General features: G+C 48.8%; 1 protein-coding gene across 2 annotated transcripts in view; it reads right to left on the bottom strand.

The window, feature by feature from the left end:
- Positions 1 to 14,814, bottom strand: part of Nmdar2 (glutamate ionotropic receptor NMDA type subunit 2) — a 218,936-nt gene extending 204,122 nt beyond the window's left edge. For both annotated transcript variants that reach the window (XM_075702104.1, XM_075702103.1), the window contains exon 1: positions 14,501 to 14,814. The gene's annotated coding sequence lies outside the window, so the exon portion shown is untranslated. The remainder of the gene's footprint in view (positions 1 to 14,500) is intronic.
- Between the last annotated feature and the right edge of the window lie 518 nt (positions 14,815 to 15,332).

Raw genomic sequence — 15,332 nt, 5'->3', positions numbered from 1 at the left:
CATGCCAGCGCTAGCCAAAGCGCTGCGCAGCACGCTCCGCTCAGGCAGTTTTTAAGTGAACCGTGTTCCTCGCTCCGCTAGCCCGCTTACGGCTAAGCGGACGGCGCATGCGCCTTCGCGCTTCCGCTCCGCTTAGCTGCTTAGCGGAACGTAAACACGCTCAACTAAAACACTATAAAGACGAAAAGATGGAGGACGCTTAAGCTTCGCCTTTAAGAGTTGTGTGTACGTTGGTTGTAAGTTTACCTTATCACACAAGTATAGCATTAATTAGGCAGTGATGCACTGTTTGCCAGACACTGAAGGCAATCAAAGCTTTCGTCACTGGACTCGAGCAATTTACTGCTTTTTACTAATCAGAAACATGAAATGCAGCAACACACTCACAAAGCCTACTTTACCTGAGGGAGGCGTTAATTAAATATTACACTTAAGCTAACGGAAGCTTTTGTTTCCCCCGTAGGCATTTTACTTGTTTTACAGAAATTCCTTAGAAAGCTATAAGGTGCCAAATGAACAGGTTTACTTTTAAAGATTACAACGTTGTTAATTGCATATAGCGCTGAAACTTACACATATATACATTACATATATAACATATATAGCAATAAAGCTAATAGAATCTTTTCGCTACATTCATAGCGCTCTCAGTCTTGTCGTAATATGCGAATGACAACACTAACAGCATCACGACAAAATTCGTTATTGCTGACAGCTAAATAATTCACTAGCATATTTTGTTAGCTGAGAAAGAGATTTAAACTGGACAATTTCTTTAAGTACGCCTCAACTAGTTTACCACGGCGATCATGGCAAACGTTTATGCTGATGAAAACCGACACGGACTCCGAAATTAAATCGTTCTAACTATAGTTGTCATGTCACCAACAGCTTCAATAGAAAACATAGGCGTCAAATTCATCGTGTAGAGTGGACGACGCCATGGCTTTTGAAAACCTGTTGGATGCGACTATTTGTACGACTATTCCGGAAGACCGGCTGCTCAGACTGTTACAGCTGGTTAGAATCTATAAAAAAGCATTCGAACAAGTTCCAACGAGTTCCAGCAATCGGGCAATAATATTCTCGAGTCGTCTCCCGGACAGGATCAGGTGGTTACTATACAAAGAAGTGTCCCCCATGCAAAGTGTGCGTGGAATAAAACCATTTTATCCGTCGAATAACGCGTCGCAGATATGGATATTCCAATTCCTGGAACCTGTTGGAACCTGTTCGTAACCTGGTGCAACGTTGCTGGATGTGGCTACTGGTACAACCAGTCGAGGAAGTGGCTGCTCGCCTGTTGGAACCGGCATAACTTGTTGAAAGACTGTTGCGTGTCATTCTTGGTGCGGCTCCATTGAGATCACCCGTATCGTTAAAAAAAAAAAACTTTCCAAATAGGTTTACCGGTACTGGTTAAGACTTCGGCCACACCCAACAGGTTTCCAACAAGTTCTGACATCTCTATCATAATCCCATTCACACTCATCCTCCTGATGACGAGACAGTGCTGACGCATGTGCATTTTCCTTTCTTTAGGTGGCAAATCTAAACCGCCAGAATCGTTCCATTCTTCGGACTACGGGTCAGAATGATTGCTGCTCTGGCCCTTTTGAACCTGTTGTAGATCTCTGGAAAAATTGTTGGCAATTTGTTGACTCCATTGTCGGCGGGGGGGGGGGGGGGCACGATCGATCGTACTCCGGAGCAGCTGGTGTTGACGTGCACGTGCTAGGAGCTTTAGGGGGGCAAGTACTTCTTCTCCAACGACATTTGATGGGTCGAACAATGCGTCGGAACGATGGCCGCACCTGGATGTTGCCACCTGCAGAAAATCCGTTCGAATCTTGATAAAAACTGTTCTGGATGGTTCGTTAGCCTGATTATGCGCATGTTTTTGACAGGCACTTGCACAGACTATCTAATGCGTGGCACAAACGTGACCGTACTGAATCCATAGCCTGTACGAAGCCCGGATGCCGGGTCCCGCCATGGCTTCAGGCTACGGTGCTATGCTGGAATTGTGCCGGACGGTACCGAGGTGTAAGGCCGGAGCCCAAGCTCAACTGCCTTCTCTCCTTTGCATTTATTATTTTCATTATCAAGGGCTACCTATTTACGCGATGAGCGCCTGGGAGATAGCGCCACCAAGTGCGTGATCCTGGAACCCTGGTTTCGAAACAACGGTGGCCGCTCCGCATCTCCGCATCAGATGTTGTTGCGCTACTGAGTCCGTGATCGCGGGATTGCATTTGCGGCCCTGACCTTAGTGCAGCGTTAAAGGCGAAATGCGAAAGCACTGGTTTTATCGGATCGCCGTGAACGTTACAGAAACCTAAGGAATCGGAATTGACCCCTAAGTAAAGACGTTCGTAAATCCCTATCATAAATGGCAGAGACATGGCAAGAACATTTGCAGAAAGGAAGACCCAAGTTGTGTGTGTCACGTCTTCCTAATTGGTTATGTATTTTACGCTGCTTTGCCGTTGCTACTGTTGAACCGACAGCACGAGCTTCCGTACTCCTAAATCATCAGCCGTCACACCTTGGGTAAGAATTAAGTGTCCACGCGGACATCCACACCACGCAGTGTCCAATATGGCATCCGCACTGCTCTTTTCTTAGTCTTTGCTCTACCTAATGTACCTAGATCATTACGAAGGGACGCTTGCTTCCATCACACATAAGTGCATAATGATGATGATAACTATGATGATGATGATGATGGTGGTGGTGGTGGTGGTGATGATGATGATAGTATATACGTGTTAGGCGGGCGTCTGTTCGCAGAATGTCCCATGATGTTCGCACCGTGCCTGTCTTAGCCATTACTTTATTTAACGACCCTATATCAATACAAGAAGCAATTTTTCTTCATCTTTCTTTCTCATTTTTTCTTGTTTCCCTCATTCTTTCTGTCTGTCTTTTCTGACGACACCGTAAGTGGGCCGGAAGACTGCAGCTTTGCTTGATGGCACAACGATGAGAAGCTGACGCGAGCTTAACTCCCTCTCATAATAAATTCTTCCCGCCCCAGTGAAAGAGAACAAAATTATAAAGAAGGAGTAACCGGCGCCTAATTAGCCGGATAATGTCTCTTGAATAATCTTCAAATAATTACCGCGGACATGACGCCCGTGGTAGGCGTTTCGCCCAATTACTAACACCGCCGTCGGCTTCATTAGCGACAGCAGCACATAAAGGTGACATTCGATCGCGCCAATTACTGATGGTCCGAGGCAAGCAATATGCCCGTCCTTTTTTTTCTTCACCGTACACGTAATTAAAAAGCAGCTCCTTCTTTCAATAATGGCATATTACTCTGTTCTTCAGCTAGCCGATTTCAGACTGTGCCTGCAACTTCCCTAATATCATCACTCCAGTCCAGTCGTCGTCCAGTCGTCGTCGACTGCACTCGCTTTCCCTTGGCCCCCATTTTGTTACTCTAATCGGCATCATTCGAGAAAGTTCAGGAGTAGGGTTTAAGATTATTATGATTTGGCACGTAAAACCCCAAATATTATTATTAAGATTATTATGCAGAAGGCAAAGGTAATGTTAAATAACCTGGACGGACTACAAGAATTCGTGATCGCCAGTCACACCCTAGAATTTGCGAAAGGGTACGTTCATTTAGGTCAATTACTCGGAGGGAATCCTGATCATAAGAAGGAAATTTACAGAGTGAGTGAGTGAGTGAGACAACTTTATTTGGTCCACAATAGACGCGAGTAAACTCGACGTTACCTGGCTAGGCCCAATCGGGGACCGTCAGATGAAACCTGACGGTCCTGTCGCTGGCCCTCTGGGCTGCCAGGATTTGAGAGGTCCGGTCCTGGGCCTTAATGAACTTCATCATTTCCTCTTAGGTGAAAGTGAGACCAGCAAGGGCGCAGCCCCACAGGACATGCTCGAAGTCCGCATAACCACCGCACAGCGGACAGTCCGGGCTTGAGAACCGTTCGGGGTATATTTTGTGCAGGGCCGCGGGGCTCGGGTAAGTGCTTGTTCGTAGAAGTCTGAGAGTGACTGCCTCACAGAAGAATAAGAATGACTTGGAGTGCACGCGGTAGGCATTACCGAGTCGTGACCGGAACTTTACCGCTACCCTTGAATAGAGAAGTCCACAGTCATGGTACTAGCATATGCGTAAGCAAACAGAGCATCTTAAACAAACAGTAACAAAGCTAACAGAGCAACTTGAGAACAATGCAGGAAGCGGGCAACGAGTAAAGGAAAGAAAAAATGTCAGGCGCAACCGTAAGAGACAGGGAGACAGCGGCGTGAATCGGATAGCAAACGGGAGTAACCGATATTGTAGTTAACATTAAGGGAAAACAAAATGGAGGTGCGAGGGCCATGCAATGTAATCTGGCCAGCTCCCTGTACAGTGAAGCTGGGCAGGCCAGATAACCGACGGTCCAGTAGAGTTACAATTCATCTATCCACTCCCCAAAATTTCTCAGTGATAGAAAGCTATTGTGTTAATGGTGAACCGCGTGTCGACGTTAAACAGATGACCTGCACGCAATTGTGTACCTGTTCAAATCCATCCTGGCTACTATATATTACTTTGTATTCCTAGTGTGTTACCAGGTGGTGTGCCGCAAAAAATAAATAAATAAAAGAATAAGAAAGGGGAAGAAAGCAAGGAAGAGACTTATAGAATTGAATGCTGGGGTTTCACATGCCAGAACAACGATTTGATTATGACGCACGCCGTAGTGTAGGACTCCGCATTACTGCTGACCACCAGGGGACCTTTAACGTGCCCCCAACGCGCGGGCCACGGGCGTTTTTGGGATGTCGCGCCTCCATCGGTACGCGGTCGCGGTGGCCGGGATTCGATCCCGGAACCTCGTACATTGCAGCGCAACACCACCGCCGCGAAGCCACCGCGGAGGGTAGGGACAGATAGAACCGGAGGCATTGCAACTGTAGGTAATTGTATTGTACAGTGATGAACGCTTTGAAAACAAAAGTTAAGATCGAGATCAGGAAAGCGAAAGGCTAGATAGTGATAGATGTAGTAAAACCTAATGAAATCAGGCCGGCTAGAGGGCTATTTCTCCCCTCCCCGTTCAAAAGGTGATCCCGATCATCATCATCATCATCATCATCATCATCATCATCATCATCATCATCATCATCATCATCATCATCATCATCGTCATCATCATCGTCATCATCATCGTCGTCGTCGTCGAATGTGGCGGTTCTCAGATAGCACCGCACTCTATGCGAAGCGATTGCGCCCTACACTTGCGAGGCTAGGTTTCGTGCCTACAGCAAACGAAACCTCCCTCCTCCGTCTACTCCTCCATCAATCTATGCCATGCGAGTCCTCGGCCTGCAGCGAAGTGATCCCCATTCGTAATCCTCTCTGCACGGAACTACGATCCTACGCGGCAACGCGTGCGGGCTATATGCTTTCTAGCTATGAGGAGTTCACGTCAGTATGGTGCAGAGCGAAAGGCGAGAGCATAAATCCGCTCAGCGCGCGCAGACCTCTGCCCGTCTTTCGGAAAGTGAAGGCCGACGAGGGATTAAAAAGAAAAAAAAAACTAGAGTGTGCGGACGTGCGCGTGGAAAATGTTATTGTTGCGGGGAGGTGAAGATTGGGTAAGATTTGGCCACTTCAAAAGGGACACTAAATCGAGTTTGCAGCCAATTTGAGTAAACTTGTTACGAACGCACACACCACCGCCGCTGCCCCCTTCGAAACAGTGACCTTTGATAAAAAAAAGAAGAAAATGCCAACGCCTGAGGCTCTTATTTTTTTTATATCTCTTTCTCTTTTGATTCATTGTTTTTGTATGTGCTGCCTCATTCTCGCTTATCTATTCATCCATGCTCCGTTCCTTCAATTTCGGTCAGTGTAACGAACTCAACCCGGCTCTGGAAACGAAGCGATGGAAAAAAAAAGACATGAGCCATTGCACTCCGTGGAGGAGGACGACGACCGTCGAAGATGTTTGGCACACGACACAGAGGTGACGCAAGATTTTGAATGAAGGTACGAAATCATTCGTTATCTTCATTGGTGGCCATCGTGACTAAATGTACGCGCACACATTTATCGCCATTCGCGCGGAAGACGGGACAGCGCCCCTGAAACGAGAGGAAGGAAATGAAACTAGACACGTATCAACACTTATTTTTTTTTGGGGGGCGGGGGGGCGAGTTGGTTCATCTACAGGCATATGGGCAACAGCGCAAACAGACGACCACAATAAGGGACACGTATACACCAAGCGCTTGTGCGTACATGTCTCCCGTCTTGTGGTCGTCTGTTTGCGCTGTTATCCATATGTCTGTAGATACGAAAGCGCTTGGAACGCCGACAAAGAGAGGGCGGTGCGAACGTAGACATGGCCGACGTGTGTCGGCCTTTTGGGCTACGTTTCGCGTCCCATGAGATACGCGATGACCACGTGGCCTATTACTAGCCCTATGGACAACATACCCTGGTCTACGACCTGACACTTGTGTCATTTTCTCTTCCCTTTTACACTTCACTTTTATTGTCTGTTTGTTTTTCTTACCCTTAATATTATTTTTACATTCGAACAAACACCTTTGTTCTTACCCTTGTGCCTGGGACTTCTTTGAATCCCAGGTTTGACAAGGGTAGTTCAAGGGAGCGTTACAGGTCCCGGAGCCCACCAACCGCTGTCCTTAGGGTATGTGCCATTGTCCTTGGACCCTTACCGCAACACTTTCGGGTTTGACAAGGGTAGTTCAAGGGAGCGTTACAGGTCCCGGAGCCCACCAACCGGTGTCCTTAGGCTATGTGCCATTGTCCTTGGACCCTTACCGCAACACTTTCGGGTTTGACAAGGGTAGTTCAAGGGAGCGTTACAGGTCCCGGAGCCCACCAACCGCTGTCCTTAGGGTATGTGCCATTGTCCTTGGACCCTTACCGCAACACTTTCGGGTTTGACAAGGGTAGTTCAAGGGAGCGTTACAGGTCCCGGAGCCCACCAACCGGTGTCCTTAGGGTATGTGCCATTGTCCTTGGACCCTTACCGCAACACTTTCGGGATCCGCCCACGGTTTTTGCCCACGCACTCTAGAATCTCGTTTGTAAAAGCCTGAAAGCAACGTCCTGAGCCCCGTTCAGTTTCGGGCTGGGAGGGGGGGGGAGGGAATTTCCTCCTGCTGTATCTGCAATGCGACGTAATTTCGTGAAAGGTGGTAAGATGATCTTTGAAGGGGTGCTCCTGTAGGAGAGCCGGACCATTAGCTCGGGCGCGGTTCGTGAATTCACGTGCCAGGCTGTTGGCCCGCTCGTTAGGGTTGCAACCCGCTTGGTTAGTTACATCGTTCACGTGGGCCGGGAACCACGCCATGGTATGACCTCCTGTTTCTTCTCCCGTAGTAATACGAAAGCACTGTAACCACTTCCCTGTCCCGCCGTGGGCGGAGCCACCAACTTGATTGGAGAGCCTTCGGTTCCCCACAGTCAAGTTCCTCAGGACACTCTAATAACGTTCTTGTCACTGTCACTGTCACTCGAAATAAATGCACGGAAGCCTAGCCATAAATAGCTGCGGCGTAAAAATGTGATGCGGAAGAAAACAGAAATAAGACCAAAAAAAAAAAAAGAAGAGGAAGCAGAAGCCCATCCAACTTGCTTTCAAGGTGACCTAATTTTAACGCGAAGTGACAAGATTAAAAGCGGGGAATGACGCGTACAGCAGTCGTCGCTCTGCGTCTCTTCTCCTCCGTCACGGGTAAGATTTTTTTTTTCAATGTGGATGACTGATTCAGCCACATTTTCACCTTGACTGATACAAAAGATTACGATAGATATAGTCAGATGATAAGAAGCCAAGAAACAATGACACCAAATGCAGCGCAGTTGCAATTACCTGCTGTTCTTAATCGAAATAAATAAACGTGAAATAAGTGGAACTGCAAGTGGACGAAAAAACCAACTGCCCGCAGGCGGGATACAAACCGACGTCTTCCCGTTACACGCGCGATTCTCTTGCCAACTGAGCTACCGCGGCGCCGTTTTCCCGTCCACTTTCTGGGCTATTTATGTTTATCTACGAGAACCTTGGGAGTGTTATCCAGCGCCTTGGCGGCGGACGTGGACCACCGCTTCTTTCGCAGGCGTCACCCCTACGTGAACTTTCTTTTTTTTTTGTTGTTGTTGAAGGCAACCGGTCAATAAATCCACACATGCTACCTGAAGGCATTAAAGCCGCCGGATTCGAGACCCTCGCTGCGCGATGAACTAGAAAAAAAAAAAAGGAAACCGAGGGTGACCGATTTTCGTTAGTCACATCATATGGGAGACGCCTTTGCCCTGCAGTGGGCGTACCCAGGCTGATGATGATGATGATGATGATGAAGCCAACAAACTATGACACCGAGGGCAGCTTAGGGAAGAGAGTGAGCGAGAGAAACATTTCTTTATTGCAGCGCTTGGTCCGCGTTAACTTTCCTTTCTAACATATACCGGCGATTCGAAGGGCCAAGCGTGCCACCTTACCACTGATGGTATGTAGCTCTAAATGCGGTGGGCCGCAGATGACCGCAGAAAACAGAATAGCAGCGGCCGTCAAGCGTCGCGCACGCGATAGGCTAATAATTACATCTCCTGCACGATGTCTTACTTTCTGCCGGTGACCGTTTTTCACCAGATTAGCGCGGGCTTGATCAAGTTATCGCTCGGCGCAGAAGACTGGCCGCAGCAGCCACAGAATCATAATGAAAAAAAAAAACGGCGGAAAGAAGACCACGGAACGGCAACGAAAAGAGAGAGAGAGAGAGATAGCAAAGAGAGGAAAGGCAGGGAGGTCAACCAGACGAACGTCCGGTTTGCTACCCTACACTGTGGGTGAGGGAAAAGGGGACTAGAAAGAAGAAATGGGGAAGGACGTGATGGCCGTGTGCGCAGTGAAGAACCGTGACACCAGAGTTCTACAGGTGGTGGTCTGCGTTGATCACATCTGCGACGACCAAAGGGCCAGTGGTCGTTGCGCGAATAGGAGGCACAGCTGAAGCCGCGGACAGCGAAAAGAACGATCACGCGACCACGAAGGCAACGAAGTGACGACGACAACGGCAAGAAAATAACGGCGTGTTGCTGTTGGAGCTCACGTCCAGGATCACGTGCACCACCTCCCACCTAGGACCGCCTTAATTCGCACTATACTCGAAGACTATGTTTTTTTTTTTTTGCTTTATATGCGGTACCGGCCAATCGAGCGGACTGCCTTAATTCGCGCTGTATCCACATTTGCAGGCTGCGCTATCTCCAGTATTGGCCCATATTTTTTTTTTTTCGGATACAAAACACGTCATCGTGGTTAACCTTCCTCTGACCTTGCCTACGACAAGGCAGAAAAAGAACGTGCTTCGTGCTTAAAAATATTACGGCATTTCAGGCTCAACCACACGCGCGCGAGAAGTGACCAGGAATGAAATAATAAGAATAGTAGGCATCCGCATAACGAAAATGGACGAAATAAATACTCAAAACGAGGAATGTTAACATGAATTGTTCTTACATGCGCGCTACCAAGCAACATTCTATAACGTGTAGTTGATTTTTGTGATTAGAATAAAGTTTACGCAAGAGTGAAACAATCGACAAAACTTGACGTAATAGTTCTGCGGAAACCCGCCCTGCCATCTGCTATCCGCCTGGTTAGCTCAGGTAGTAGAGTTAGCTGGTTGCCCCGGAAAGGCGATGGTCCCGGGTTCGAGTTCCGGACCTGGGCGAATTTCTCTTCAAATGTGAGGCTTTTCTTTCGAGGAACGCTATGGTTTTCCTTTGTAGCAATTGCTACGAACGAGTGGATGTCTGATTTTACCTTCTCTAATGGATAAAACTTCTTTTTATCACTTCGTCAGGGATCCGAGCGATGCTCCGCTAATGTTTATCACCAGAACCGGACAGTCGCGAGTGGTAGATATGACAGGAATAGAATAGAGCTTTAAGAAATTGTGGCGTTATACCAGTCCGAAATTTTCAGTTTAAGTCTGGGTATATTGCATTTCTTTTCCCCGCTGAACTAACATGTGATTTCGCAAGGGGATTGAAGAAACACTAGAGCTGCACATACGGCAATTATAGAATTCAGCGAGGTTCGGAGTTACCTAGATGTTCTGGGAAATTGCTCTTTCAACGCTGAATGAGCCTTCCACGTTACACAGGCGCGAAAGTACATCAAAGAGAATGGGACGGAGTACGAGACCATCAAGGCAGGCATCGAGAAAAAAAAGTATGTTCGCGCATGCGCTACGCGGGACCGTATCCTCAGAATTTGTCTTGCGCAAGAGCGTCGTCTCACAGCCTGACGTCCAAACGCCCGTGACTCGTGACAGCGGTCGATGCAATAACGACACGCTGCCGCTGTGGCAGAGGCCACTGGTACGTGACACATATCCAAGAGAAGTTTTATCACTGAAGAACTTATTTCTGCGCACAGTCGCATATGTACCGCTTCAAAGTCAAATTACGACCAGGAGGAGGAGGAAAGAAAGAGACAATGCAGGGATGTTAACCAGAAGACCATGCAGCCAAAATCTCCGACAACTGGCACATTGGAATGGCCAACAAACCAAAGTGCGACTCGTGTGGACCTTAAAAAAGCGTCGAACGCCTGTTCCGCACCAGTCCCCAATACGACGTCTTGGCGCATCTCGTTACAGACCGCACCAAACAATCCGGACGTCAGAAATTTTTTCTCACACCGACATCCTCGGAGAGTGGCCGGATCCGTCGCTGACGCTGAAAACGTATACGTGCGTTACTGCAATCTTTAACTCCAACAGCCTCGGTGACGGTTTATAGGCCTGTGTATCCACCTACACGCAAGTGGCGTTCGTTCTCTTTCCCTCTGTATTCCCTTTTCTCTCACCACCGTTTAGGGCAGCTAACCGGACGCTCGCACGGTTGACCTCCCTGCCTTACACCTCCCTGCATCCTTTGTCCCTCTAGCTCTCTCGGCGATAAATGTTATGTCGGAAGTGCGCGCATCACTTCGTTTTTAAGACGACGCACAAAGTTCATTTTTTTTACCGTAAATCTATTTATCAAGCACGTGATCACCAATAAAGAAAGGAGAAACGTCATAACTACCGTTGATACTCACTCAACGCTTCAAGCAGGGAACATAAAAAAATAAGACAGGAGGATTTGTGCAAGTAACTGTGAGAACAATACAGGTTAGAGGGGTTTAGTTCGTTAACAAAGAGCATTTCGAGATCGCAACCGGTTACAACCGCTCATCAAGTGGTTATTAGCTAGGGTTAGGGACACGTCGCTTTCTTAATTATAGCACGATTCATCAGCTCCGGAACCAGACAAAAATTGTACGAGAGAATCTCCAGAGTATCGGTGTTCTTCGCACGCACACACATACCACCGGGACCGATCTATTCTCCAAGAAAAGCACAAAAGCCATGCAAGAAAGAAAGAAAGAAAGGAAGAAAGAAAGAAAGACAGAAAGAAAGAAAGAAAGAAAGAACGGAAGAAAGAAACAAAGAAAGAAATAACGGCGAGGACTCGCAAAGAAAAAAGAATAGGCTCAGCCAACGATGATGGCGATACACACTATATCCGTCGCTTCGCAATCGAGGGGCGTGGGGGCCATTTCGCGAAGGAACCGCCACAGCTGCTGTCGATGCGGCCCACGTCGCGACCTCGTCGAAAAACTCAACACGGACGCGTTCCTCGCGCGCCGTATCTCTTTCTTTCTCTCTATCTCTCTCTCTCAACATCCATAGAACCGATCCTGTCTCTTTCCTTTTTCTATTTACTGAACAGTGAGGATGCAAGCAATACACGTTCTGAGTCTCGGCCACGGTCGCGGAGTGCAAATTGCGAGCTATACGCCTCTCCATCGGCACATTGTCATAAACTCAGATTTTTCATTTTTTTTTCTTGCCACAGGAGACAATTCCATAGCAGAGTACAGAGTGGACCCCTATGTGGACAGTGTCACGCTACCCACTCTGGGGAATTGGCCGAGACTCAGGTAGTGCGCATGAGAAAGGAGAGCATATTTGAATTTGCGAAAAAAAATAAACAAAAGCTGCGGGTGCACCAGAAGAGCGGGAGACAGTCAGTGATGCTAGGAACTTGCATACGCCACCATAATTGTGAGTGGCGCTGGGTAACACTCCTAGTGATACATCCTGTACAAATACGCAGGTTGTGTATTACAGCTTGCACATTGCAACAGCGTCAAGCTGTCGCTTGGTCCACTTGCCTTTTCTTTTTGTTAATTTTTTTTTCCTTTCCTTCGGACAGTTATTTTCTCCTATGCTTTCATGGCATCCATTTTCTGAGGGCTTCATATGGTTTCAACTAAGTTACGTTTACGTAGGCTACTGTTTCAAAAAAAGAAAGAAAAGACGGTGGAATTCGGAGATGCATTACGGCAAGCTCTTGAGCCAGTCGGTGCATGATGAACTTGAAGAAGGGGGTACCGGCAAAACACGAAGGACGCTCACACGAGTAAAAGCGTCTGCGCGTGTCTAACGCCCTTTCCTTGTGTGCGCGTCCTTCGTGCTTCGCCGGTACCTCCTTTTTGGAATCCGGAGAGTAGAGAGAATCGAAAATACGCAAACAATTAAAACCTATTGGCATAAAACAAACCGGACCACATTCGACCGAAACGAGAAAACGAACAGTGTAGTCTGAATTCGTCATTTGAAAACGTGCGCAGCAGTATCAAAAATCCCGCATTTCTTAGCATACATTCCTCTCACCGCACCCTCAAGAGTAGAAGCAGCCAAGGACAGCGGAACAGGAAGAGTTCAAGCAAAGCGCAATATGACCGCGAGCGCCGTTTTCGAAAGTTGTTTCGTGTAAAATCGGAAATTGTCAACAGGAAAGCAAGCCCAACAGCGCCGCAGTTCGCACGTAATTTTTTTTCCTCGCTTCCATACAGTTCCAAAGCTTCTACTCTAGTTTGAAAGGTTACTATGTATGCAAGCTACAGTGCACGTTCTGCATCCTTTCTACGGTCGCAGAGCGCAAACCGCGAGCTATGCTATAAGCTGTAAAGCAACATGTTTGCACAAGCTCCTACTTTCACTACAACATACAACTAGGTTGCACATCACATACATTCTCCTTTGCAATTTGCTTCAACAGAGCACGTTATTTCAACCTTGGCTTTCGTAGGTTATTACATACACGAGCTACATAGGTAATGTATCTCCGCATCGGTTGTCAAGTGCAAGTTGAGATCTCTACACGTTATTATAAACTCAGACAGTGCCCACTAAAGATCGCTGAACGGCACCAACATTAACTGTGTCTTTTCTCTTTACCATCCATTTCGCACCCTTCCTTTCTAACTTTTTGCACATTTTCAAAGGGCAGCTTAGAAGGAAACTACGTACAGCCGGCCACAAAAGTATACGGGACTCGGGTTCCGCAAAAAGTGAAAATTTATGCTACGTTAGTGTAGGGTGGTTCTAATATGATTCGTCCCTGTGGAGGTCCCAAAGGCTTCGAACAGTGGGCACACGTGCCCACTCTTAGGGGGAATCCAGTTTTGTTGCGCATATCTCACGTACCATTTTTCTTTTTGTTATCAGCCCTACGATCCGCATGGTGCCATGGCCGCCAAGAGCAAATTGCAAGCTGTATGCTCCCAGCGTCAATATTCTCATGCGTACATTGTTGACTACGATCGCGTAGGAACAGACTAAGACTACCCGACGCAACAAAAGAGCGTCTGCATTCCTTCTGCTTTCTTCCTTCGGTTTAACAACGACAATTCCTTTCGCCCCACATTTCAAGCGGGAGTGCATGAGCAAGCTATGTACACATCCGCTCCCCATCACCAGCACACTTGCACGCCGAGACCACGTGGTCTCGAAAGCTCCGGTGATCTGCGCAGAAGGTGACTGGACGGTATCGCGCATGTTGGCAGCCAGTCGAACAAAATCCAGCGCAAGAAACCGTCCCCTCTCCCGCGCTCCCCAACAACCATGCCTTCGCGTTTCCCTTCGTTCGACATCATCAACGCCCGCTCCGCCGTATGCAATAAAAGAAAAAAGAAAGTCACAGACAAGTTGGCTCCACTAGCAACCATTTCGTCAAGTAACACAGGCGGCTGTCTCTCGGCGTAGATTGAAAACGTACGAAGCCCTAATGCCGACACCAAATCAACCACAGTCACAAGAACGTAAGAGCGGCACCAAGAAAGAAATAGTCCAAAATCGAGGTCACTCGCGTGGCACAGCGTTAATGCAATAAACAGCAACAACAAAAAGTTCGAAAGAGAGAAATCCCCGCACGCGCACTCCCACGCACCGACGCAGATCGGCTCCTCACAGCCAACACGAAAAAGAGCGAGAAAAGAAAGCAGAGACAGGGGCGCTACAGCCCGGTCGTTGCCAAAACAAAGATGAGCCGGATGCAACACTTCTCCGCCACCCAAATCTAGGGTATTCGTGGCGATAAAAAAAAAAAGTAGAAGACACTAGAAGATAATTCCCGTGCGAAGCACTCACTGACCGCTTGGCGCGTGCACTCTGCGACAGCGCTGCTCCGCGGTTCCAGGGCGACGCCGGACTCCCAGGCTTCTTACAGCAGCAGCACAGCGGCGGGCTGGCTGCTCCCGGCGGGCGACGGTTTAACTCCGAGCCATGCCACGGGCCAGCGGCGAGGGCGTTGCGGCAGAGGGGCGAGCGCAGCGACCGGGGCGACCAGCGGGGCGGTGAGCGCGCGGCGCGCTGCCCTTGCGGCCGCCGCGGCTTCGTCTGCTGGCCCCGCAGCGGCGGGCGTCCGAGCGGCGCGCGATACAAGCTCTACCCTTCCCACTCATCCCTGCTCCGCACTGCGTCCGCGCCACCGCCGCCCGACGCCAAGCGCAACAGGCGAACGCCCGCCGGCTTTTTCTCTCTCTCTCTCTCTCTCTTTCTCGCTCTATCTCTTTCTCTCTCTCGCTCCGGGCTTTCTTTTTTTCACCTCCTCTTCCTTCCGTTCTGGAAGAGCGCAGGGCCTGCTCGCGGTGGCTTTTACGGAGCCCCCCCCGAGCTCTGCCACCGACCGGAGCGCCGGAATGGGGAGAAAGCGTGCTGCGAGAAGGAAGGAGATGACGATACGGGGGTCAGTGGGTTCTCTCGCATCCCAGCCGGAAAGCGATACCGGGTGGAAGGGAGGCGGTGGAATGCCGCTGGGCGCTCTGCGAGCGCTGCTGTCGCGTGCGTGGTAGGGAATACAGTTGACGCGCCGGAGCTTGCTGATTCGTTTGGCAAGCATGTGTGTCGCCGCCTTTCTGGAGGTTGTGTCTCGCACACTGTGCGGTGCCGTAGCTGTGCTAGGTTCAGGCACCTACTCTTTAAAT

This window comes from Dermacentor variabilis, chromosome 8, assembly GCF_050947875.1.
Source record: "Dermacentor variabilis isolate Ectoservices chromosome 8, ASM5094787v1, whole genome shotgun sequence".
Classification (NCBI taxonomy): Eukaryota; Metazoa; Arthropoda; class Arachnida; order Ixodida; family Ixodidae; genus Dermacentor; species Dermacentor variabilis.
This window is presented reverse-complemented; position numbering and strand designations above follow the sequence as displayed.